Source organism: Siphateles boraxobius, unplaced genomic scaffold (assembly GCF_051911475.1).
Source record: "Siphateles boraxobius isolate OS27281-9 unplaced genomic scaffold, OSU_SipBor_1 14, whole genome shotgun sequence".
Lineage (NCBI taxonomy): Eukaryota > Metazoa > Chordata > Actinopteri > Cypriniformes > Leuciscidae > Siphateles > Siphateles boraxobius.
The window spans coordinates 769,866-782,103 of NW_027508744.1; the positions used below are offsets into that span (position 1 = coordinate 769,866).

Here is a 12,238-nt window from a genome sequence, read left to right on the forward strand (position 1 = left end):
GGATTTGTTTTGTATCAGAGAGAGAAACAGTTTTACAATCACTCAATTACTGTTCTGAAAGTTTAACCAGAACACTTAAACATTCCCCAGTTTCACAGACGAGGCTTAATCTATAGTCTCAGACTAAAATACATGTTTGAGCAGTTTTAACTGAAAGCATAAAATATATCAGTGTCAGTGATTCCCATCATTAATGTTTTTTTTCTAAGGCATGTTTATAAAAGCTACTTAAATGCCATAATTGAACTAAAGTCTAATCCTGGCTTAATCTAAACCCAGTCTGTGAAACCGGGCCTACTTGTGTTAACATGAGACTACTATGAGAACTGTGATTTGTGTAAAGTTATATTCACTCTTTTAATTCATGTTATGACATGTAAACAGGGAAGAGACGGGATTTATATTTGTACATTTTTGTAAAATATTTTAAAATGAAATATTGTCAAAATTATTAACCAAAAGAGGATCCCTAACTTGTATGAAACCTGGTATATTGATGTCTGGACTCACAAATCTACACGCAAGTTAGCCAAGCATAGACATCATATAGAGACTAGATGACCTATTGGCTGCTGTGGCGCAAGAAATGCGGCCGCCATCTTAAACCGGTCATACTCCTATTTGCGTTGCATAGCAGCAGTAGATGCCAGAGCACTGTGCAGCATATTCCTGCTCAAATCGGCGGACCATCACTCGGGGATTACTTTTCACAAGTAAGATTTAACATTTAACATTTCCGTACTATTGGTTGTATTTTGTGAACAAAATATTTAATGTGTCCTGTATCGTAGCTACATGTATGACCTTTGCAGCAAAAAAACCCGCGTGAAAATCAGTTCGGTAGCCTATTCAGTGAGATATGATTAATTAAATGCGCTGACAGCTCATTGCACCTGCCAAACAGATTACACTGAGCGGAGCGGGTGACCGGTTTAAGATGGCGGCCCCACGGCTCGTCCGCGCCAATAGCAGCAGCGGTCGATAGGGCGTCTATCTATATGATGTCTATGTAGCCAACTGTCTATGCAAGCTAAAAGATCACATTAAAAACTACATTATGAAATCATGAGGATTTTCATTACAGATCTGTATTTACTGGACTGTGTCTGCGAGCTCATAAATCTACACACTTGGTCAATTTGGAACTTCTATTATTTCTGTCATAGAGAGATACTGTAAAAGTTCTATAGGTTACACTGTAAAAAAAAATCCGTAAAAATCCGGTACAATGTACCATATAAGGAATTTTCCGTATTTGTCTTTTTGAATTATGCGTTGCATTCTGGGAACAAGAACCTTAACGGCGCGAAAAGTTTGAGACGCAAGCGCCATTACACACGCAGATGATCGCGGCCAAAGTTTCTTTTTAAAGTCGGATTTCGGATGTGTGGAAGCCATTCTGACACTTCTGTGGTAAAAACCGAAAATTATGTTTTGCAAAATGTCAAATTAGTTGTTAACGTAACGTTATTTAGTTGCCATCGGCTTGTTAGGCAAATGAATGTCGGAGCCGTCGTGTTTATCATTTTATGCACATCATCACTCATTGAAAGATTTAGTTCACACTTGTGAGGTTCCCTGATTGTGTTATAGTGTCCTCTTTGCAATTGGTTTATTGACTTTTATTTGTCAGTGACACGGTTTAGGCTATTTAGACATTATATATTTAGGAGCATTAATACATATAAGATGAGTTTAAGGAAAATATAAATGATATCTATTTTATGGCACATAAAGCTCGGCAATAAATAAAAATGTCTTCAATGTTAAATGTGTTGTTGAGAGTTCAGATCAAATAAACTGTTATTCTCACTACAATACTTTATATTGTGCAGTTCACATAAATCCCACAAGAGGGAACTATATTATAAATGAGCTGTTTTCTTTGCATAGATTATCTTACTATTATACTATTATAATATGAGAGCGAAACTGTAATCTTCTGTCTTCACTTCTTGAGATGAAAAGCTCAGTTTTTGTGGATATATGTCTTTCATGTTCACACAAGAAGATCAGTGGATAAGTAGAAATATAATTGTTTAAAGCATTTGGACAGCTAAGGTTTATACATCATGATTTAAACAACAAATTGAAGCTAAACTGTGTGACTAACCTAACTATTTGACTTACACGTTACATTCAGTTTATGCAGATCCGCCCATAAACTCACCGACCGTCAGTCCGTCACTGGCCAATGGAGTATCTCTGCAGCCGGCAAGACTTCAAGACTGACAGGGTTGTCATAGTAATGAAGGTAGGCAGGGTTGCCATGTCTGCATTAAATAGACTATAATAGTGGGATACTAATCAGTGTCACTGACAACAAGCCCATAGGCTCTTCTCCATCGAATTCTCCACGGGATCTGTGAGTCTGAGGGATGTTTTGGCGGTGTTTGGAGCGTCGAAATCGTACTTACAGGGCCAGGGGTGGAAAACAACCCGCGGAAAAAACTTAAAAGTAGACTTAAAAACCGCAGACTTGGCAACACTGACGTTACATCACATGGTAATGCTTTCTTCTCTCGCGCCGCTGTGTTTCCAGAGAAACTCACATTCCTCATCATACCTGTCCGAACACCGCGAGCTGTCATGGCGTGTTTGTGGTTTTAAAGCCTGGACTAAGAGACCCATGCAGAACTTTTTTTTACCATGTAAGTTTTCATATTTTTAAATATAACGCCAGCTTGTGTGTTTTTGTGTTCTTATACTAATAGTTTTGTCTGTTTGTGGGAAACTAAACCTGCTAGTGATGTTAAAGAAAATCAAAGTCTATGCTGCATTTTTCCAGAGGATACGATTATGTCTATTATTATGTTTTTTATAGTGGTGTTATTAATATAATTCTTAAAATGTTTTAGCATGATTACTCCGATTGGTTGGTAGCAGGAAAAATAACTTCTAAAAACATGTTGCTTGTGCAGGTGATTTATTAGGCCTAAATTTAAATGTATAAAACTAAAGTTTTGTTTCCTACAATGGATTGTAAATATTCAACTCATCCATCGCTCTTTTTGTTTTCTGAGAAACCGTTGCAAACAGTTCAGTGTGTGTCCACCAAAGCGTTTTATGCGCGTGTTGGGCACTTGAGAGTGTTTTGGCCTAGTTTCTCTTTTAACACGTTTGTTTCTGTGTTGTTTCCATAAAAATGTAATTCTGTCTACCAGCGGATAGAAAACCCACATGATGAAGAAATTCTGCGCATGCGTCGGTGCTCCTACACCTTACCTAACTTAACCTGGAGTTGCCCCGTTCTTTGGCCCTGTCCCAAATGACACACTCCGGACTTGTGCACTTCCTCAGAGTCCACACTTTGGTGACGTCATGTAGTGCAGACCTATAGGGCCCTTGGCGCGAGTTCACGAGGGCGCATTGAGAGGTATTTTTGGGACAGACTCGATCGTCACGCCTGAAATATGAAGACGGTCTGGTTGTTGTTATGGACAGGAGCTGCAGGTTCGGGGAAATACGCTGCCTAGTGTTGTTGTTTTTGCCTTTGTGTGCGAGATGGCTTGCCATGCAGAGAAATCACTATTTAGCATCGATCGAGAACAGGATTTCTTTTCTTTTCCCAAATCTTATCTCCATGTCAACTACACAGCCTGCTTTTACAGTTCTATATTTTGATATCGTGTACGCCACCTGGGCATTAGACAATAGATACTTATTTAAATGATGTATTGTACATAATAATACATAATGTTCCATTTGAACTAAGATTACAATTTTAACACATAATGAAAATGTGCGTGAGTTTCAGATGAATTTACAGGTTTAAATATTCATACTACGTTTACATATGACTCTTTTTATTGAGAGGTGGTGGATTGTGTTTCTACATTAACGAAAGTTGGTGTTCAGATGTAACAACACTGAAGAAGATGTGCTCTCCTAATTTAGAGGCACATTTCATAAACTGTAAACCCTTCTACTCGCCTCGGGAATTTTCCTCTTTCATTCTCGTGAATGTTTACATCCCTCCAGACGCGTGCGTGAGCGCGGCGCTACAACAGCTGGCTGAACAAATATCTGAAACAGAACAAAGGTACCCAGACTCTCTTCTAATCATTCTTGGGGATTTTAACAAAGCAAATCTTTCCCGTGAACTACCAAAATACAGACAGCACGTTACATGTCCCACCAGAGACAGTAATATACTGGACCACTGTTACACCACAATAAAAAATGCGTATCACTCCGTCTCACGGGCAGCTTTGGGGCTCTCTGATCACTGTTTGGTTCATCTCATACCGACCTACAGGCAGAAACTGAAATCAGCTAAACCTGGAATAAGGACTGTTAAAAGATGGACTAATGAAGCAGAGCAGAATCTACAGGCCTGCTTTGATTGCACTGATTGGACTGTTTTTGAAGCTGCTACCAATGATCTGGATGAGCTCACAGATACTGTAACATCATATATAAGTTTCTGTGAGGATACATGCATTCCTACCAGGACATTCTTATCATTCACTAATGATAAACCATGGTTTACTGGGAAACTCAAACACCTTCGTCATGCCAAAGAGGATGCTTACAGAAGTGGGGATAAAATCTTGTATAATCAGGCCAGAAACAGATTGACAAATGAGATCAGAGTTGCTAAAAGGAACTACTCTGATAAACTGAAAAAACAGTTTTCATCCAACGACCCATCATCAGTCTGGAATGGCCTGAGGAACATCACCAACTACAAGTCACCATCCCCCCGATCTGTGGACAATCAACACCTGGCTGACGATTTAAATTCATTTTACTGCCGGTTTGAAAAGCCCTCATTCACACCACACACCGGCTCTAACCTGCACTTCACACATTCACCATCACCTTCTGCACTCCCATTACTCCCCCCTCCTGCCATCCAACCTGAGCTTAAGGTCTGTGTGGAGGACGTGAGCCGAGTCTTCAAAAAACAGAAGACTAGGAAAGCCTCAGGCCCAGATGGCATCTCATCTGCTTGTTTAAAAGCCTGTTCTGACCAACTGGCCCCGGTCTTCACGCATATCTTCAACAGATCATTGGAGCAGTGTGAAGTTCCCTGCTGCTTCAAACGCTTCACTATCATTCCTGTCCCCAAAAAACCCAAAATCACTGGACTTAATGACTACAGACCTGTCGCTCTCACGTCTGTGGTCATGAAGTCGTTTGAAAGACTGGTGCTGGCCCACCTGAAGGACCTCACTGGACCCTTGCTGGATCCCTTTCAGTTTGCTTACAGAGCAAACAGGTCTGTGGATGATGCAGTCAACATGGGACTGCATTATATCCTGCAACATCTCGACAGACCAGGGACTTATGCAAGGATCCTCTTTGTGGACTTCAGTTCGGCCTTCAATACCATCATGCCTGGTCTTCTCACAGCCAAACTGACCCAGCTCTCCATACCATCCTCGATCTGTCAGTGGATCACCAGCTTCCTGACGGACCGGCAGCAGCGAGTGAGACTGGGGAAACACACATCCAAGACACTCACAATCAGCACTGGCGCTCCCCAAGGGTGCGTTCTCTCCCCACTGCTCTTCTCCCTGTACACTAATGACTGCACTTCTAAAGACCCCACTGTCAAGCTCCTGAAATTTGCAGACGACACCACTGTCATCGGTCTCATCCGAGACGGTGACGAGTCTGCTTACAGACTGGAGGTTGAACAGCTGGCTGTCTGGTGCAGTTATAACAACCTTGAGCTGAACACGCTCAAAACAGTGGAGATGATCGTGGACTTCAGGAGGAACAGCTCAGCACTCCCCCCACTCACCATCATGAACAGCACTGTGGAAGCAGTGGAGTCATTCAGGTTCCTGGGCACTATCATCTCTCAGGACCTGAAGTGGGACAATCACATTGACTCCACTGTGAAAAAGGCCCAGCAGAGACTGTACTTCCTTCGCCAGCTGAGGAATTTCAACTTGCCACAGGATCTGCTGATTCAGTTCTACTCAGCCGTCATTGAGTCTGTCTTGTGCGCTTCCATCACTGTCTGGTTTGGTTCAGCTACCAAATCAGACATCAGGAGACTACAACGGACAGTCCGGACTGCGGAGAGGATTATTGGTGCCCCCCTGCCAAACCTCCAGGACCTGTACTCTTCCAGAGTGAGGAAGAGAGCAGGTAAAATCATCACAGACTCCACCCACCCTGGACACCTCCTGTTCGAACTGTTACCGTCAAGACGGAGACTCAGATCACTGGCCACAAGAACATCTCGGCACAGGAACAGTTTCTTCCCACAGGCCATTTCCCTCCTGAACAGTTAACACACCTCCCAAGGCATATGCCTTTAAGTGCAATACTCCCACTGTTTAGTGCAATATCTCACAACTATTTATTTATAATATTCAAAACACTGTAAATATGTTCATAATCTGTAAATCTGAAAATGTCTATTCTGACTAAACCCAACTGTGATACTTTTATTCTCATATATTTTTATTTTTATTTTTTATTCTTATAATTTGTAGTAGGACTAGATACAGCAGAAACACTGAATGGACAAACTTACAGTTTTTTCCAACTGCTTACACACAAAATCTTTTCATGTCACATGATTTTTGAAACCTCTCACTCAAAAAGCAAAACTACACACCAAATATCCACAACCATAAGCTATTTCTCAGCCTTTGACTCGGTTTTTAACGGCATTAAACACTTTTTTCAAAACACTACACACACAGTTCTCTACCTAAAACCAAGCGGCAACATTCTAATCTGATAAATGAAGCCTACCCGGAAGTGTGAAAAACTGCCATACATGTAAAATCCGCCAGGGGCCGGTCCCAAAAGTGAGCAAATGTCCATAGACCACATGTTAAAATGTCCGTTTTCACAGCATAAATTCATGTTTTTACAGGTTGGTGCCGTGGACTTTTATTGTATTTTTCGATAGGTTCCGAGTGCCCTGACAACTGTGAGGGGGGTGAATTTTTTTCTAACTCGTTAGTTTAGATCGTATTTAGACATAAAATGTATGACAAATAAGGAAGTGGTTAACTTTGATTGACAGCGTGATTGACAGCTGATAACGGGCTGCGTCGAGAGGAATTCCTGAAATTTGACGTCTCGGGCATGATCTGACACACATCATACCACCTCTGTATCCTTTCTGAAAAGATTTTCCGAGATGGGGCCACCCATACCCCCCATAAAAGGCCTCAAAACCGTTCTTCAGAAAGTCTATGGGTGACGCCACAGACGCTGTGTCCATATTTTTTACAGTCTATGCCTAAAACACAAAAATCTAACAGGAAGTGACTTCACCAGGTCACACACACACACTCCTCACATGTGCAAACACTAATTGCTTAACTGATCACTAACCAATCACTGCTTTACTGTAGTATAGGCCTATAAATAGGTCAAAGGTCAGATTACCTGTTTTGAACAATGGATGCCAATAATGGACAGAAACCACACACACACAATTGTGTTCTTTACTGTATTCTAAAGAATATACATTTGGTTTACATATGTTTATGGTACAAAAATGTACTATTATGAAAGAAGTGTTTGCCATTTGATGCAAATGCTTCATTCTGACATGTGTTTATGGCATTTAAAATGCAGTGTTACATTTAGAAGGAGATGTGAGGCATTTTGAATTTTGTGTGTGCAGTTTTGGGAATGGTGTGCAGTTTTGAAAACGTGTGTAAGCAGTTGGAAAAAACTGTAATATTCAGAGTGGATTGGGTTTTTCCAGTGTTTTCCTCTGATCCCCCAAAATTAAATATGTGATTATGGCCGTGATTAAATGACACTATTATAGTTGTGATTGAGGATGAATGTTTCTGTTTGTCCTCAGATGAGATCTCTGTGAAGAAAGGAGAGGATCTGAAGTTGGATGTTGTGTTGATCAACGCTGATAAAGTGGAGAGAAACTCTCGCTCCGGCTGGACAGAGGTGTGGAGGAGAGGTCACGGGGTCAGCAGTGATCGACTGATCATCAGTGACCAGACTCTGATCATTCATGACTTTACAGTCACTGACACTGGAACATACAGAGTTCTGGACTCTAATAATGAAGCCTTGATCACAGTCACAGTCACAGGTGAGAGAAGATCAGGGCCGGCCCGTGGCATAGGCGGAATAGGCAAATGCTAGGGGCGCCACTCAATAGGGACGCCAAAATGAGTGAACGAGTGCATTTTTTTTTTTTTACCAATACTATTTTAAAAACATCACTTCAAAATACTACAAAATAAAGCAAAAAAACTCCACAAAAACTAAGTCCCCCGACTCCGGTCCGGCACATCAATCTTCCCCCGCCCAGCGAGTGCTTGAAGTGCGTCAGAAACAGAGCGCGCGCGATCAGTTTACTGTTGGTAATGTGTTGTGTAGCGTCGCCCCTCGCTGCATCCAATGTAGACAGCATTGCTTTCGTTTGAGGGCACTTAACACACTCAAGCACCCCGTAGAAACGGGCCTGGCAGCTCGCGCCAGGTCTAGACATGGTGAAAGTTACCTGATTGTGACGGATGGCCAAATTTACATGACATATTTTAGATTAGCATTATAGTCTGCAATAGATACAGCGCCAAACGGAAGAGAAGAGCATAAAAGGGGATAAAGACAGAGGTAATGTAATGAATGAACAGTTTATCTAATTGCATAGTAGTAAGATATATAATTTAATGGCAGTTATCTTTACCTTAAACTTTATGCTAACAGTTGTTCTGAGTTCTCTAGAGGCCACAGACAGTGTGATTTGTAACAATCACGTCAGTTTTTTTAGACGCATTCACTATCACTTTTATTAATTAATGTTTTACTCTACAGTTGTGCAGTTTTGAGGGGGATATATGGCATTTTTTAGATTTATTTGCGAAAAATTATTAATGATATTTATATAGGCTACAGGTTTATTAAAAGTAGCAACGTTTTGTAAAATTTACTTTAAAGAAGACATTTCGCAGTTTCATTCATGGTGAAAACATGAAACGTGCCATAGTTTAGTGGAAGATTGCTGCCATCAACTGCAAAACAAACACTTTTGCTAGCGCTCAATGAATAGTTTGTGCATGAATGACATTTGGACGATGACATCACTGTTTTATCCAGAGCGGCTATATATACTGAACAAAATTATAAACACAACAAAACTGTAAAGCTGTAAATCTGCTTTGAAATAATCTATATTCTAAAAAGCGCTATAAAAATAAATGGGACTTGACTTGAATGCTAGATATAATGCTCTTGCTATTTGTTTTTAGGCTGTAATGTGTGTGTGTGTATATATATATATATATATAATAAATAATAAACATAAATAATCATGAACACAATGACAGGGCAAAATGGGCTGTGATGCATGATGGGGCACCAGGTAAAATCTTGCCTAGGGCTGCAAATTGGCCAGGGCCGGCCCTGGGGAAGATCACTGGATGAGCAGAAATATTATGTTTAATCAGTAAATTAATACTAAACTGCATGACTAACCTTTCAATATTCTGTGCAGAATCTGTTCTAGACTCGAAGGGAAATCTGAACGACACAGATAAAGACAAAACTGACGACACTGAACATCGACGTGAGTAAAACATGAGGCATTCTCAATTGTTTACACACAAATACTGGAACTTTTCGACACAATGACCACAACATGTAACTCATGCCTCTGAACCAATTCTGCTGAACTACAAGCGCAATTCCTGCTTTACACTCAAATTGCAGGTCTAAAACACACTTTTTTCAAAACACTACACACCATTTCCTGCAGAAAATCTCTTGTTTCCACAAGGAACACACTGCCATTCAAATATGCACACTGACTCATCACATGGACAAACACCCGTCACACAGTTTTACAATTAGCAAACAGAGCTTTAGCTGAAAAGCGCAACAGGGGATCTCTTCTGTTGTGGAGCAATAGATGCCAACACTGGAAACAGAGTCAGAGGAGGACGAGGACTGTAATCTCTGATGAGATGCGACACACTGTGGTTCATCATGTGGTCAGCTATGGGGAGGCTGGGCAAAGAGTACGGCCTAATCTGAGCAGGTACACTGTAAACTGTAGCATCCATCATGCGGACTTTCTGAAATGAGAATCGGTAAGAAACACTCTCACTAGAAGATTGCAGAACTGCACATCAATACAGACTCAATGCGTACAGTAGTGCAGTATTGCCTGTGGACTCTTCTGTAGGACTGTAAAAATAAAGTATGTTTCAATATTTGGGAAATGTAGTCCTACTTTGTATTTCTACACAGTATTTACAGTATTTTACTATTTGTTTGGCAGAACTGAAAGATTACCAACACAAGGCGGTCGGGAACGTGTTCTGTCTCCGGAACAGGAAACTGAAATCATCAACATGGTCCTAGAAAATTACCCCATAACATTACGGCAAATACAAAGAAAAATAATAGAAAACAATGAGATATTTCAAAATATTGATAGGGTTAGCTTATCAACACTGGACCGAGTCTTGCGCAGAAATCATCTGAGGATGAAGGTCTGCAGGGAGCCGTTTCAACGCAATTCAGAACGAGTCAAAGAATTGCGCTATAACTATGTTCAAGTGAGTCCTATACAATCCCACAGTTGATGCACACTCTCTACACTGTATAAATTATACATATTTCAGTAATCATAATGATTGCGCTTCACAATAGTGACCACTCCATGTCTGTGTCTGGTGTTGTCATGTGTGTTTCAGAGAGTGCTTGAGCTCGAGGTGTCTGCAGTGGAGCACCAGTTCATCTTCATTGATGAGGTCGGGATCAACCTCACAAATAGACGAAAGAGGGGAAGGAATATCGTCGGCCAGCGCGGAGGGAACATCACGATGTGTGCAGCGATTACCCGCCACGGCGTCCTCCATCAGCACGCTACCCTCGGCCGCTACAACACCGCCCGTCTGATGGCATTCCTGGACTCCCTCCACAACACACTCATCCCACCGGATCAGATCGCCGGCCCAGAGCGGATCAGGTACGCTGTCGTTTGGGACGACGTCAGTCTCCACCGCGCTGCTCTGGTTCGTCACTGGTTCACTGCACACCCACGCTTTTTAGTTGTTTATCTCCCTCCATATTCTCCATTCCTCAATCCGATTGAGGGATTTTTTTCTGCCTGGAGATGGAAAGTGTATGACCGAAATCCACAAATGCGTATTTCCCTTCTCCATGCTATGGAGGACGCATGTGGAGATATAGCAGCTGATGCTTTTGATGGCTGGGATCGCCATGCTAGGCGATATTTCCGCCACTGCTTGGCCAGGGAAAACATTGCTTGTGATGTGGATGAGTTGCTGTGGCCAGACCAAAACAGAAGAGAGGATGCAGCATAGTTTATTTTTACTGTAACTGTAAAGGCCATTGCACACTGAGTCCGAAATTCGTGTCCAAAATTTTTCGCACGTTAAAAAAAAAAATACGACCTCACGTTATGTCAATCACGCTTGCACACACTGCCTCTGAAACTTTCATCCGTCATAAAAATATCGAATCGGGTTCGATTTTCTCCATTTTTCGCATCCGTAGCAAGCAGTTTGATGGTGTTTGAATGGTGTTTTGACAATCCAGAGACACTGAATCACGAATACGAAAAAACGCATACGAAAATGTCGGACTCAGTGTGCCTTTAATATGACTCCCTGTATGTATAGTCACAGGGATAATTAATTTCTTTGTTCATGTATTTGATTTATTTTATTGTGTCGCGGAGAAGAAGCCGCCATTACAAGAGCGACTCGCTACTGATAACAGTTTTAGGAGGGTGATATACATTTCCTAAATAGAGTTAAGATGTTTGAGACGACGTTGTGTTTATGAAAATGACGTTTCATTCGCGGACGTGTCACGTCAGGTCTGGTATTAATATAATAAAATCTGAATGTTAGAGGCTCCAGAACACTGAATACCCAAAGTAATGTGATGTTTATAGCTTTATAATTGTGTTTATAGCATAAAGAGCGATGTTTTGAGCAATCGCCATGGGTTTCAAGATTGAAGTAATGTAGATACATACATATGTAATTGTTGAATATTATAACATATATAATCTTTGCATAGTAAATTATATAGGCAACTGTTGATATTTAGATTTGATCATTTGTTTCAATGATCTTTTGATTAAGTATATACACTGTATGCCTACTGTATATAGTAATTCAGTTTAAACGGTTGTGTAACCAATGGTTCGCTCAACTATTCAGTTATACAGTATTTATTTAGTAGGACACATTTGCACAGACAACAGAGACTGTAATACACTGTGATGTATGTTTTACGGGGAAAAGCATTG

The 12,238-nt window shown here is 41.0% G+C and overlaps 1 protein-coding gene across 4 annotated transcripts in view; it reads left to right on the forward strand.

The window, feature by feature from the left end:
- Positions 1-12,238, forward strand: part of LOC143738186 (uncharacterized) — a 58,918-nt gene that overhangs the window by 34,335 nt on the left and 12,345 nt on the right. The window lies entirely within an intron of this gene.